General features: G+C 40.5%; 1 pseudogene; it reads right to left on the bottom strand.

Moving 5' to 3' along the window:
- Positions 1-2409: 2409 nt before the first annotated feature.
- Positions 2410-14376, bottom strand: LOC141512020 (zinc finger protein ZPR1 pseudogene; annotated as a pseudogene).
- Between the last annotated feature and the right edge of the window lie 1147 nt (positions 14377-15523).

Here is a 15523-nt window from a genome sequence, read left to right as displayed (position 1 = left end):
AGTAAACAAAATACCCCCTCCCCCCCCAAAAAATAGACTGATTTGAGTGATAAAGTAAAGGGGAGAGAAAAATTAAAATTAAAATTAAAAAAATAATAGCAATAATTGTAGGTATGACCAGGTTGTGCAGTGGAGGGAGCACCAGCCCTGGAGCCTGGAGCACCCGAGCCCAAATCCAGCCCCGCACACCCAACAATCACCTACCTGTGTGACATGCAAGCCACCCCAACCCCACTGCCCTGAAAAAAACAAAAAAAAAGGAAAAAAAAGACCCAAAATAAAATAAAATATTAATAATATTAGGGGAGGCTGGGTGGCGGACAGAGCACTGGCCCTTGAGCCAGGAGCACCAGGGTCCAAATCCGGTCCCAGACACCCAACAATCACCCTGCTATGCGGCCCCAGGCAGGCCACCCAGCCCCATTTGCCCTGCACCCCCCAAAAAATAATAATAATAAAAATGTGCTTCAGTCTGTTTTCCCTCACCACCAACTCTGTCACAGGTGGATCACATTCTTTATGATAAGTCCATCACAAAAGTTACTTCCATATTTTTCCATCATTGCCATTGCTGATCGCAACTCCCTCCTTTCTTATTTATCCACTACCATGTACTATGTTTTCTCTCTACTTTCACTCTGACTCTGCTGTAGGGTAGCTGAGTGGTGCAGCAGACAGATCCCTGGCCCTGGGGTCAAGAGGCCCCGAGCCCACATACCACCTCTTAGGCCCAGCATCCACTTGGCCCTATGGTCCCGGACAGGCCTTCCAATCCTAGACCCTTACAAAAAGTAAAAAAGAAAATGTGTTATATCTGACCACTCTCCCCCCCCATGGCCCATCCTCTCCTCCATCATTCACAACCCCACCCCTTCCCCCTGCTCCCCCCTCCTTCTTACTCCAGATGTCTATACCCCAATGAGTATATATGCTGTTTCCTCTCCTAGCCACCTCTGATGAGAGTGAAAATTCCCTCATTCCCCCTTGCCTTCCCCCCTTCCATATTATTTCAATAGCTCATTGTAATAAAGAAAAATCTTATTATATGAAATATTTTGGCCTATTCCCCCTCTTCTTTTTCTTTCTCCCTTTACATTTCCCTTTTTTCTGTTGACTCCATTTTTACACCATATTTTATCTTCAAATTCAGCTTTCTCCTGTGCTTCAACTATAAAAGCTCCTTCTACCTGCTCTATTAACTGAGAAGGTTCATATGAGTATTATCAATGTCATTTTTCTATACAGGAATACATGCAGTTCATCATCTTTAAGTCCCTCATATTTTCCCTTTCTCCTTCAATCTCTATGCTTCACCTGAGTCCTGTATTTGAAGATCAAACCTTCTGTTCAGCTCTGGCCATTCCAACAGGAACATTTGAAATTCCCCTGGTTCATTGAAAGTCCATCTTTTTCCCTGGAAGAGGACATTCAGTTTTGCTGGATAGTCAATTCTCAGTTGCATTCTAAGCTCTTTTGCCTTCCAGAATATGATATTCCAAGCCCTATGAGCTTTTAATGTAGTTGCTGCTAAGTCCTGTGAGATCCTGACTGCAGATTCATGATATTTGAATTGTGTCCTTCTGGCTGCTTATAATATTTTCTCTTTGACTTGTCTTTCTCAGGGAGATAGGTGGATTCTCTCCATTGCTATTTTGCCCTCTGCTTCTAGGATATCAGGGCAATTTTCCTGTAGTAATTCTTTGAAAATCATGTCAAGGCTCTTTTCCTGATCATGACTTTCAGGTATTCCAATAATTTTTAAATTATCTTTCCTAAATCTGTTTTCCATATCAGTTGTTTTTTCAATAAGATGTTTCACATTTTCTTATAATTTTTCATTCTTTTCGTTTTGAAGTATCAAGTCCTGATTTCTTGTTTGTTTGTTTGTTTGTTTGTTTGTTTGTTTGAAAACAGCAATTTTATTGGCAACCTTTTTTCTTGTCTGATACCAGGACTCCAGCCCTTCCCCATCTCCCACATGGCTCCTCCCATTTTTAAAAGCTAGAATAGCTATAGAATGGCAACTCCTGTTTGTGTCCCAACTCATCCATTTCTCCAAGTCTAGCCCGAAGCAACTCCTTGGAGTCCCTTCCTTATAAAAAGAAGAAGTAGGGAAGGAAAGTAATATTTTAACAAGAAAAAAATAGTAACTTGCGACAGAGTTCAATTCCAAGTTTCTTCACAAACCAATACAAAACCTCCAAAATAAGGTCAGTAACAAAACAGACGTGCATTTGCATCATGAATTGTTTTGAAAGTATGCACAGCTTCATGGACCCAGACTAGGTGTTCCCATTAAAGAGAAAGTTCCTGTTCTCTTGTCCCTGTCCCTCTGACCTATTACAACAGTAATAAATAAACCTGGGGCCCTGGGTAGTTCTCTTGTCTGGCCTGGCCCTTAGCCTGCTGCTACCACTGTGGAGTCAGTCCAGTCTCATAGCCCTCCACCTTCATGTCATTGAGTCCCAAATCCTCGTTCTGGTCAAATGTGCATTTGTAGCACTCAACCTTCATCTCTGGGTCATCCTCAGTGGCATACATATTCTGTAAATAGCTATTTCCTGCTGCATCATCCAGAAAGAAGTGAGCATTCATTTTGCCCTCTATAATCTGATCTAGCTTCTGGCTAAATTCTTGCAACTTTTCTGTGCAGTCAGGGTTGGACCTGTCACCCAATGTAAAGGAGTTCATGGTCATGAGATCAGATGTCTTTCAGAAGTCCCTCCAAAGTGGTAAACTTGCCTCCAAGGGCACCCATGCCCAACTCAAACTCCAGTTCTGGGAATTCCACACTGCATGTCTCAGACTTCAATATATCCCTGGTCAAGTCTGAGGGATCCGTGACATGAAGGGTGATCCTAGTGCCAAAGGCTCTACTGCTCCTCCTGACTTTGCCTCATTAGTCCAGTGCCCACACAATTGGTCGCCATGATGATAACCTCCTTAAAGTGGGGAATTTGTACTAATTTCATGTTGGTGGTGGCAGGAGCATTGCACTCAGAGCAATTAGTGTTGAACTGTAACACTTCATTGCTGAGATCATCTACAGGATCAGTAGACTTCTCTTCAGGCTCTTCAGTCTTGAGACCCAACACGTCCCCCTGCTGGGGAGTTCGGGGATAGTGTGTGATCAGCTGAGCATCATCTTTCCTAGGGGCATGGGGATTCTCCACAAAACTGTTCCCAAAGGGATTATCAATGATAAAAGTGAATGGGGATTCTACCCACTTCAGTTTCTTCAGTTTGGCAATAAACTCATCAATTTTCCCAGCCATGGTTTCTCCTTTTGCCCTGCAGTCCGGTTGGTCCTGTTCTAAACCAGAGATGGCTCGACTAATTAATCCTTCAACAGTGGTCAGAGCTCCTTTTTGACTGAAAGCAGGAATCTCAAAATCTAATTCTGGGATCCTTGCTGTGGCACAATCTGTTTTCACCACCTCTCGGTTCGTGTCCTCAGGGACCCTAACAGACAAGGTATAGCATGCACCCTGTTCCTGGATCCTACCAGCAGACTGAATCTCTGTGTTGGACCAACCACAATGCTCACAGGAGAAAGAACTCACAATGATCTCTTTGAAGAAGGGAATCTTGGTTAGCAGAACCTGAGTCATCCCGTTGCCGTAGCAGTTCATGCACAGGGACTCGATCTCTGGAGGCTTCTGCTCCTTGTCCTCAGTCCTGATGGGGTGGAACAGGCTCCTGGAAGTGAGGAGGTGGCCCCAGGGGTGCCGGAGGCGTGGCAGTCACAGACCCAACCCTACACCGGCCACCACATTGGGGTCCAGCACCCGGAGGGTTGAGTCCTGATTTCTTATAAATTCATCAATCTCCTTGAGTTCTATTCTTTGTCTAAAGGATTTGTTTTCCTCAGAGAGCATTCTTATCTCCTTTTCCATATGGCCAATTCTGCTTTTTAAAGCATTCTTCTCCTCAATAACTTTTTGAACTGTTTTATCCATTTGACCTAAGCTGGTTTTTAGCATGCTATTTTCTTCAGCATCTTTTTGGATTTCCTTGACTAAGCTGCTGACTTCATTTTCATGTTTTTCCTGCATCTCTCTCATTTCTTTTCCCAGTTTTTCTTCTATCTTCCTCATTTGATTTTCAAAGTCTTTTTTGAGCTCTGTCATAGCCTGAGCCCAATTTCTGTTTTTCTTGGAGTCTTTAGATGCAGGAGCTTGTGCTTCTTCATCTTCAGATTGAGTGTTTTGATCCTTCTTGGGATCACAGGAAAAATATTTGTCAGTGATGTTCCTCTTTTTCCTCTGCTTGCTCATTTTCCCAGCCTGAGCCTGGTTTGGGGGTGCTTCCTGAGCTTTTGGGACACTCCCACAAGGATCTCAGTGTGTGAGACTCTGTCCTCCCTCCTGGTCTGTGAATGACCATAAATGCCCCCCTCTTCCATGGGGCTGAGGTTGGGGAGGCTGCTATTCCATTGGGGGGGGGGGCTAGACTGCGATCAGGATCTGAATGTGGTCAGAACCCCAGAGTCCTGTTCCAGGGACAGAGGACAGAGCTGGGCAGTCTCTTTCCACTCCCTCCCTAGGCTCAGTGCACTCATGCCCTGGGGGCTCCTGCTTACCAGCTTCTGCTTCCTGTTCCTGGATCTGGGCTTCCTTGGCCATGCTGCTCATTGTGTGCCCTGAGGGCTGGGCTTCACGGGCTCTCTCTGGCAGAGGTCCTCCTGCAGATTCTCCCAAGTTCTGCTCCGTGCTTCCCAGAGCATAGGTCAGGAAACCCTTGCTGCTGTGAGCCGTGGCTCCCAGAACCCTGGAGCTGCCTCCAGGAGGCTCAAGTTCTTTTGCTCTGGTGGGCTGCCCCTCCAACCCCAGGGAGCAGAGCCTTTCTGCTCTTTTCCAGGTTGCCTTGAGTAGGAGAACTGCTTCACTGGGTCCCTCTGTGGGTTCTGTCTCTCAAAAATTTAGTTAGAGTCCTTAGTTTATAAGTTTTATAAGAGAGCGCCTAAGAGACAATCCTCCCTTGTCACCATCTTGGCTCCACCCCCGGTATGTTGTTTCATTATTGTCATTATCAAGGATAAAATGGTTAATTCTTTCTATAATTTGTTTTTTATTCCACTCATTCTTTAAAATAAGATTATTCAGTTTCCAATTTGTTCTGGGTCTATATCTCCTTGGCCCAATATTGCATATGACTTTTATTGCATTGTGATCTAAGAAAGATGTATTCACTATTTCTGCCTTTCTGCAGTTGATCATTAGGTTTTTATGTCCTAGTACATGGTCAATTTTTGTATAAGTTCCATGTACTGCAGATAAAAAGGTATATTCCTTTCTATCCCCATTCAATTTCCTCCATAAGTCTACCATATTTAGTTTTTCTAACAATCTATTTACCTCCTTAACTTTTTTCTTGTTTATTTTATGATTCGATTTATCTAGATCTGAGAGTAGGAGGTTGAGGTCTCCCACTAGTAGAGTTTTGCTGTCTATGTCTTCCTGTAGTTCTTTCAGCTTCTCCTCTAACAATTTGAGTGCTATCCCATTGGGTGCATATATATTCAGTACTGAAATAACTTTATTGTCTATGATACCTTTTAGGAGGATAAAGTTTCCTTCCTTATCTCTTTTAACGCTATCTATTTTTGCTGCTGCTTTGTCTGAGATAAGGATTGCTACCCCTGCTTTTTTTACTTCAGCTGAAGCAAAATATATTTTGCTCCAACCTTTTACCATTACTCTGTATGTATCTCTCTGCTTCAAATGAGTTACTTGTGAGCAGCATATTGTAGGATTCTGGTTTTTAATCCACTCTGCTATTTGCTTACATTTTAAGGGAGAGTTCATCCCATTCGCATTCAAAGTTATGATTACTAATTCTTTATTGCCCTCCATGCTATCTTCCCTCTGTGTTGTCCCCCTTCCCCCCTTTATCCATATTCCCCAGCATCCCCTTCAGTGTGTTTGCCCTCCTATATCTCCCCTCCCCTTTCTTTCCCCTTTCCCTTTTTCCCTTTTCCCTTCCCTTCCTTATGTTAGTTCCTCTTTTCTTCCCCACTCCCCTCCCTTTATCATCCCCCCTCCCCTTTTCCCCTTTTAATACTTGAAAGGTTATGTTTAAGTTAATTAAGTATGTGTAAGTTGACTTTAAGCCAAGTCTGATAAGAAGATTCAGGTGTTTCTCATCTCCTCCCTTCTTCCCCTCTATTACCATAGGTATTTTGTACCCCTTAGTGTAATGAGATTTACCCCATTCAATCCCCTCCCTCCTCCTGTCTCCTTCCTGTCCCCCTTTTTAAGGAGGTAGTATTTTTTAGATCATTCTATCTGAATCATAGAAAATTCTGAGTATCTGTCACTTCTAGCTAAGTACATTCTATCTAATAGAATTAAAATTCTTGAGTTATTAGAGTCTTTCTCCCAAGTAGGGTTATAGGCACTTACATCCCATTGGATAGCAGTCTCATGGATAGATCATGAATGTCCATCACTTCTGGCTAGGTATATTCTCTCTGTTAGAGTTACAATTCTCAATATTTATGAGAATCTTTTTCCCCATGCTGGGATATAGCCAGTTTCAACTTATTGGAGAGCAGTTTTTTTTTCCTTTTACCACCCACCCTTTTTTTTAACCTTTTCATGTGTCCCTTGGACCTCCTGTTTGATGTCCAAATTTTCTATTTAGCTCTGGTCTTTTCATCAGGAATTTTTGGAATTCTTCCACTTCATTAAATGTCCATGTTTTCCCTGGAAGAGAAGGGTCATCTTTGCAGGATAGTGGATTCTTGGCTGCATTCCAAGCTCCCTTGCTCTTCAAACTATCTCATTCCAGGCCCTTCAATCCCTTAATGTTGATGCAGCAGGTCCTGTGTGATCCTTACTGTGGCTCCTTGATATTTAAATTGTTTCTTTCTAGATGCTTGCAGGATTTTCTCTTTTATCTGATAGTTCTGGAATTTGGACACAACATTCTTTTGTGTTTTCATTTTGGATCTCTTTCTGGAGGAGATTGATGTATTCTATTAGTAACTACTTTGCCCTCTGGTTCCATGATATTAGGGCAATTTTCCATCACTAGATCCTGTAATATTAAGTCCAGGCTTTTTTTATTCTTCAATGTTTTCAGGAAGTCCAATAATTCTCAGGTTGCCCCTCCTTGATCTATTCTCAAGGTTGATGAGGTATTTTACATTTTCTTCTATTTTTTCTATGTTGTTTATTTTGTTTAACTGGCTCTGGCTGTCTCATGGAGTCATTGGTTTCTGCAGACTCCATTCTTCTTTTTAGGGAGGAGTTTTCTTCATTAACCTTTTTGCAACTCCTTTTCCAGTTGGTCAATTCTGCTTTTGAAAGAGCTTTCCATTTGACCAATTGAGGTTTTGAGAGAATTATTTTCTTTTTGCATTTACCCAATTGAGGATCTAAGAGAATTATTCTCATTTTGTATTTGTCCAATTGATGATGTGATTTATTCTCATTTTGTATTTGTCCAATTGTATTTTCTAAGGATTTGTTTTCTTGTTGCAAAGTATTAATTGTCTCTCCCAAATTTTCCAGTTGATTTTTAAACTCCTTCCTTATTTCTTCAAGGAATTCTTTCTGTGCTGAAGACCATATTGTATTCTCCTCAGAGGTTCTAGGTCACTCTGAGTTAGGGTCTTTTCCTTCCAAGAATTTTTCTATGGATCCACCTTTCCTCTGACCCTTCTTCATTTTGCTAAGACCCTGAGTTGGGGAGGGGCAGGTTCACAGGGGCTTGGGATCACTAGAGGCTTTACTCACTGAATGCAATTTCTCTGGCTGGACAGTAGGAGGTGCTGGTTGCTTTCTCTGGAGTGTCTGTGACCTTGATTGAGGCCTTCTCCCTTAGCTTGAATGGAAGCGTTGGAGTTATTTGAATTCTTTTGCCTTCAATCAATGGTGAGCTTTACCCTTGGGTGAGGTCATTCCTCTCCCTGTTTTTCAGCTGGGCTGGTTCTTCTGCTCACACACCTGTGCCTGAGGCAGAAGTAGTTTGCAATTGTTTGTTCTGGGAAGAGGCCTCAGCTGTAATGGAGGCATGGACTCAGTGTTCCTCAGACCAGAGGAGCCCAGGGATGGTGTCTGCAGCTCTTCTGCACCAGAACTCTCCCCCCAGCCCTGTTTGCAAGCTCCAGAGGGACAGCACCAACACCTGTGCCTCTGCTCCCTAATTGACTCAAGCCCCCACTGTCTGGCCCCACTGCTGACCCAGCAGGTCCAGCTCTCGGGCCCTCAGACACCCAGGCTCCAATTCAGCTGCTAATCTGGCTGATCCAGGGCTGATCTGCCCTCTGAACCCAGACTCACCCACCCAAATTCTCCCAATGCTGCTGCAGGAGACAAATCCTGAGGTAGATGTTCTTTCTCCTGGATTTTCTTTCTGGGTTTTGTGGGTCAGATTTCTGTCAAGAGGTTTGTTTTATATGATAGATGGGGAAAGATCAGGAGACTTTAGAACTGTGCCATCTTCTCTCTGCAATCTTGGCCAGAAGTCTGGAGCATTTTTTCCATATCATTATATATAGCCTTAATTGCTTCATTTGAAAACTGTCTGTTCATATTCTTTGACCATTTATCATTTGGTCAATTGGGGAATGACTTGTAAGCTTATAAATGTGATGCAATTCTCCAAATATTTTAGAAATGAGACCTTTATCAGAATTCCTAGTTGTGAAGATTGTTTTCCAGCTTTCTGCTTTCCTTCTAATTTTGGCAACATTGATTTTATTAATGCAAAACCTTTTCAATTTATTATATCAAAATTATTCTATTTTTTAAATTTATTTTTATTAAATATATTATTTGAGTTTTACAATTTTCCCCCCATCTTGCTTCCCTCCCCCCACCCCCACCTCCACAGAAAGCACTCTGTCAGTCTTTACTTTGTTTCCAGGTTGTACCTTGATCCAAATTGGGTGTGATGAGAGAGAAATCATATCCTTAAAGAGAAGAGAAGTCTAAGAGGTAACAAGCTCAGACAATAATATATCTGCTTTTTTTCTAAATTAAAGGGAATAGTCCTTGCACTTTGTTCTAACTCCACAGCTCCTTATCTGGATACAGATGGTACTCTCCTTTGCAGACAGCCCAAAATTGTTCCTGATTGTTGCACTGATGGAATGAGCAAGTCCTTCAAGGTTGAATATCACTCGCATGTTGCTGTTGGGGTGTACAGTGTTTTTCTGGTTCTGCTCATCTCACTCAGCATCATTTCATGCAAATCCCTCCAGTTTTCCCTGAAATCCCATCCCTCCTGGTTTCTAATAGAACAATAGTGTTCCATGACATACATATACTACAGTTTGCTAAGCCATTCCCCAATTGAAGGACATTTACTGGATTTCCAATTCTTTGCCACCACAGACAGGGCTGATATAAATATTTTTCTACAAGTAATGTTTTTACCCTTTTTCCTCATCTCTTCAGGGTATAGACCCAGTAGTGGTATTGCTGGGTCAAAGGGTATGCACGTTTTTGTTGCCCTTTGGGCATAGTTCCAAATAACTCTCCAGAAGGGTTGGATGAGTTCACAGCTCCACCAACAGTGTAATAGTGGCCCAGATTTCCCACATCCCTTCCAACAATGATCATTATCATTCCTAGTCATACTGGCCAATCTGAGAGGTGTGAGGTGGTACCTCAGAGAAGCTTTAATTTGCATTTCTCTAATAATTAATGATTTAGAGCATTTTTTCATATGGCTATGGATTACTTTGATCTCCTCATCTGTAAATTGCCTTTGCATATCCTTTGACCATTTCTCAATTGAGGAATGGCTTTTTGTTTAAAAAACATGACTCAGTTCTCTGTATATTTTAGAAATGAGTCCTTTGTCAGAATCATTAGTTGTAAAGATTGTTTCCCAATTTACTACATTTCTTTTGATCTTGGTTACATTGGTTTTATCTGTGCAAAAGCTTTTTAATTTAATGTAATCGAAATCATCTAATTGGTTTTTGGTGATGTTCTCCAACTCTTCCTTAGTCATAAACTGCTTCCCTTTCCATAGATCTGACAGGTAGCCTAGTCTTTGATCTTCTAATTTGCTTATAGTATTGTTTTTTATGTCTATGTCCTGTAACCATTTGGATTTTATCTTGGTAAAGGGTGTGAGGTGTTGGTCTAATCTAAGTTTCTTCCATACTAACTTCCAATTATCCCAGAAATTTTTAACAAAGAGGGAGTTTTTATCCCAATGGCCAGACTCTTTGGGTTTATCAAACATCAGATTACTATAATCATCTCCTGCTTTTACACCTAGTCTATTCCACAGGTCCACCACTATATTTCTTAGCCAATACCAAACAGTTTTGATGACTGATGCTTTATAATATAATTTTATATCAGGTAGGGCTAAGCCACCTTCTTTTGCACTTTTTTTTACATTAATCTCCTGGCAATTCTTGACTTTTTATTTCTCCATATGAATTTACTTACAATTTTTTTCTAACTTGTTAAAGTAATTTTTTGGAATTTTGATTGGTAGGGCACTAAACAGATAGTTTAGTTTTGGTAGAATTGTCATTTTATTATATTAGCTCTACCTATCCATGAGTAGTTGATATTTGCCCAGTTATTTAAATCTAATTTAATTTGTGTGAGAAGTGTTTTATAATTGTTTTCAAAAAGATTCTGAGTCTGCCTTGGCAAATAGACTCCCAAATATTTTATATTGTCTGAGGTTACTTTGAATGGGATTTCTCTTTCTAGCTCTTCCTGATGTTTCTTGCTAGACATATATAGAAAAGTTGAGGATTTATGAGGGTTTATTTTATAACCTGCAACTTTGCTAAAATTGCTAATTGTTTCCAGTAGTTTTTTAGATGATTTCTTGGGCTTCTCTAGGTAGACCATCATGTCATCTTCAAAGAGTGAGAGTTTTATCTCTTCCTTCCCAATTCTCATTCCTTCAATTTCTTTTTCTTCTCTAATTGCTGATGTGAACATTTCTAATACAATATTGAATAGTAGTGGTGATAATGGGCACCCTTGTTTCACCCCTGATCTTATTGGGAATGCCTCTAGCCTCTCCCCATTGAATATAATGCTTGTTGATGGTTTCAGATAGATACTGCTAATTATTTTAAGGAACAGTCCATTTATTTCTACACTCTCTAGTGTTTTTAATAGGAATGGATGCTGTATTTTGTCAAAAGCTTTTTCAGCATCTATTGATATGATCATATGATTCCTGATAGGTTTGTTGTTGATATAATTGAGTATACTAACAGTTTTCCTAATATTGAACCAACCCTGCATTCCTGGAATAAATCCTACTTGATCATAATGTATTATCCTAGTGATGACTTGTTGTAATCGTTTTGCTAAGATTTTACTTAGGATTTTTGCATCTATATTCACCAGGGAAATAGGTATATAATTTTCTTTCTCTGTTTTAACTCTTCCTGGTTTAGGTAACAATACCATATTGGTTTCATAGAAAGAGTTAGGCAGAGTTCCATCTTTCCCTATTTTTCCAAAGAGTTTATATAGGATTGGAACCAATTGTTCCTTAAATGTTTGGTAGAATTCACTTGTGAATCCATCAGGCCCTGGAGATTTTTTCTTGGGGAGTTCAATGATGGCTTCTTGAATTTCTTTTTCTGAGATAGGTTTGTTTAGGTATTTAATCTCTTCTTCATTTAACCTGGGCAACCTATATTTTTGTAAATATTCATCCATTTCACTTAGATTATCAAATTTATTGGCATAAAGTTGGGCAAAATAATTTCAAATTATTACTTTAATTTCCTCCTCATTGGTGGTGAGTTCACCTTTTTCATTTATAATACTAGCAATTTGGTTTTCTTCTTTCTTTTTTTTAATCAAATTGACCAGAGGTTTATCAATTTTATTGGTTTTTTCATAATACCAACTTTTGGTTTTATTTATTAATTCAATAGTTTTTTTGCTTTCAATTATCTTAATTTCTCCTTTGATTTTTAAAATTTCTAATTTGGTATTTGATTGGGGATTTTTGATTTGTTCTTTCTCTAATTTTTTTAGTTGCATGTTTAGTTCATTGATTTCCTCTTTCTCCAATTTATTCATATAAGCATTTAGAGCTATAATATATCCCCTGAGAGTTGCTTTGAATGAATCCCATAGGTTTCGGTATGTTGTTTCATTATTATCATTATCTAGGATAAAATGGTTAATTCTTGCTACAATTTGTTTTTTGGTCCACTCATTTTTTAAGATGAGGTTATTCAGTTTCCAATTTGCTCAGGGTCTATATCTCCTTGGCCCAGTATTGCATGTGACTTTTATTGCATTGTGATCTGAGAAAGATGTATTCACTATTTCTGCCTTTCTGCAGTTGATCATTAGGTTTTTATGTCCTAGTACATAGTCAATTTTTATATAAGTTCCATGTACTGCAGAGAAAAAGGTATATTCCTTCCTATCCCCATTCAGTTTCTTCCATAAGTCTACCATATCTAATTTTTCTAACAATCTATTTACCTCCCTAATTTCTTTCTTGTTTGTTTTATGATTTGATTTATCTAGATCTGATAGCGGGAGGTTGAGGTCTCCTACTAGTAGAGTTTTGCTGTCTATGTCTTCCTGTAATTCTTTCAGCTTCTCCTCTTAGAATTTGGGTGCTGTCCCACTGGGTGCATATATATTCAATATTGAAATGACTTTATTGTCTATGGTACCTTTTAGGAGGATAAAGTTTCCTTCCTTATCTCTTTTAACGCTATCTATTTTTGCTGTTGCTTTGTCTGAGATAAGGATTGCTACCCCTGCTTTTTTTACTTCAGCTGAAGCAAAATATATTTTGCTCCAACCTTTTACCTTTACTCTATATGTATCTCTCTGCTTCAAATGAGTTTCTTGTAAGCAGCATATTGTAGGATTCTGGTTTTTAATCCACTCTGCTATTTGCTTACATTTTAAGGGAGAGTTCATCCCATTCACATTTAAGGTTATGATTACTAATTCTTTATTGCCCTCTGTGCTATCTTCCCTCTGTTTGTATTTTCCCCCTTTCCCCCCATTTTATCCATATTCCCCAGTATTTTGTTTTTGAATACCACCCCCTTCAGTGTGTTTGCCCTCCTATATCGCTCCCTCCCCTTTCTTTCGCCTTTCCCTGTTCCCTTCCCTTCGTTTTGTTATTTCCCCTTATTTCCTCCACTCCCCTTCCCTTTCTCTGTTCCCCCCTCCCCTTTTCCCCTTTTACTTCTTGAAAGGTTAGATTTTTTATAAGTTAACTGAGTATGTGTAGGTTGACTTTAAGCCAAGTCTAATGAGAAGAAGATTCAGGTGTTTCTCCTCTACTCCCTTCTTCCCCTCTATTACCATAGTTTTTTTGTACCTCTTAGTGTAATGAGATTTGTCCCATTCAATCCCCTCCCTCCTCTTGTCTCCTTCCTGTCCCCCTTTTTAGGGAGGTAGTGTATTTTTTTTAGATTATTCTATCAAAGTCATAGAAAATTCTGAATGTCTGTCCCTTCTAGTTCAGTATATTCTGTTGAATAGAGTCCAAATTCCTGAGAGTTATTAGAGGCTTTCTACCCAGTGGAGTTAAAGCCAGTTACATCCCATTAGTTATCAGTCTCATGGATAGGTCATGGATGTCCATCATTTCTGGCTAGGTATATTCTCTCTGTTAGAGTTACATTTCTCAGGATTTATGAGAGTCTCTACCCCCCCCCCCATGCTGGGATATAGCCAGTTTCAACTTGCTGGATTGCATTTTTTTCCTTTTTACTGCCCCCCCCTTTTTTTTACTTTGTCATGTGTCTCTTGAACCTCCTGTTTGATATCCAAATTTTCTGTTTAGCTCTGGTCTTTTCACCAGAAATTTTTGGAATTCTTCCATTTTGTTAAATGTCCATCTTTTTCCCTGGAAGAGAAGGCTCAGCTTTGCAGGAAAGTAGATTTTTGGCTGCATTCCAAGCTCCCGTGCTCTTCGAAATATCTCGTTCCAGGCCCTTCGATCCCTTAAAGTTGATGCAGCCAGGTCCTGCGTCATCCTTACTGTGGCTCCTTGATATTTAAATTGTTTCTTTCTGGCTGCTTGCAGGATTTTCTCTTTTATCTGATAGTTCTGGAGTTTGGCCACAACATTCCTTGGTATTTTCCTTTTAGGATCTTTTTCTGGTAGGGATCGATGTACTCTTTCAATAACTACTTTGCCCTCTGATTCGATGATGTCAGGGCAGTTTTCCATCACTAGATCCTGTAATATTAAGTCCAGGCTTTTTTTCTCTTCAATGTTTTCAGGAAGTCCTATGTTTTTCAGGTTTCCCCTCCTCAATCTATTCTCGAGGTCAGTGGTTTTGTTGATGAGGTATTTCACATTTGCTTCTATTTTTTCTATTTTTTGATTTTGTTTAACTGACTCTTGCTGACTCGTGGAGTCAGCAGTTTCTGTAGACTCCATTGTTTTTTGGGGGTAGGAGTTTTCTTCATTAACCTTTTCCAATTTGTCAATTCTGCTTTTGAAAGTGCTTTCCATTTGACCAATTGAGGTTTTGAGAGAATTAATTTCTTTTTGCATTTGCTCATTTGAGGATCTGAGAGAATTATTCTCATTTTGTATTGGTCCAATTGATGATCTGAAAGATTTATTTTCATTTTGTAATTGTCCAGTTGATGATCTGAGAGATTTATTCTCCTTTTGTGTTTGTCCAATTGTACTTTCTAAGGTTTTGTTTTCTTGTTGCAAGGTATTAATTGTCTCCCCCAAATTTTCCAGTTGATTTTTAAACTCCTTCCTTATTTCTTCAAGGAAGTCTTTCTGTGCTGGAGAGCAGATTGTATTCTCCTCAGATGTTCCAGGTCTCTCTGGGTTGGGGTCTTTCCCTTCCAGGAATTTTTCTATGGATCCACCTTTCTGCTGACCCTTCTTCATTATGCTAAGACCTTGAGTTGGGTGGGGCTGGTTCACCTGGGCTTGGGATCTCTAAAGGCTTTACTGAGTGCAGTTTCTCTGGCTGGCCAGTAGGAGGTGCTGGTTGCCCTCTCTGGAGTGTCTGTGATCTTGGTTGAGAGGCCTTCTCCCTTTGCTTGAAGGGAGGAGCTGGAGCTATTGAATTCTTCTGCCTTCAATCAATGGTGGGCTTTACCCTGGCCTGAGGTCATTCCTCAGCTGGGCTGGTTCTTCTGCTCACACACCTGGGCCTGAGGCAAAAGTAGTTTGCATTTGTTTGTTTGGGAAGGGGCCTCCGTGCAATGGAGGCATGGACTCAGAGTTTCTCAGACCCAAGGAGCCCAGGGATGGTGTCTGCAGCTCTCCTGCACCAGGACTCTCCCCCCAGCCTGGTCCCCAAGCTCCAGGGGGACAGCACCAACACCAGCGCCTCTGCTTCCCCGCAGACCCAAGCCCCTTTCATCCAGCCCCACTGCTGATCCAGCAGGTCCGGCTCTCCGGCCCTCAGACTCGGGGTTCCAATTCAGCTGTTAATCTGACTGATCCTGGGCTGATCCTCCCTCTGAGCCCAGACTCACCCGCCCGAATTCAGCCAAAGCTGATGCAGGAGACAAATCCTGAGTTAGATGTTCTTTCTCCTGGCTTTTCTTTCTAGGTT

This window comes from Macrotis lagotis, chromosome 2 (assembly GCF_037893015.1).
Source record: "Macrotis lagotis isolate mMagLag1 chromosome 2, bilby.v1.9.chrom.fasta, whole genome shotgun sequence".
NCBI classification, from domain to species: Eukaryota; Metazoa; Chordata; class Mammalia; order Peramelemorphia; family Peramelidae; genus Macrotis; species Macrotis lagotis.
Note: the sequence above shows the minus strand (reverse complement) of the source record. Positions and strands in the feature narration are given on the sequence as shown.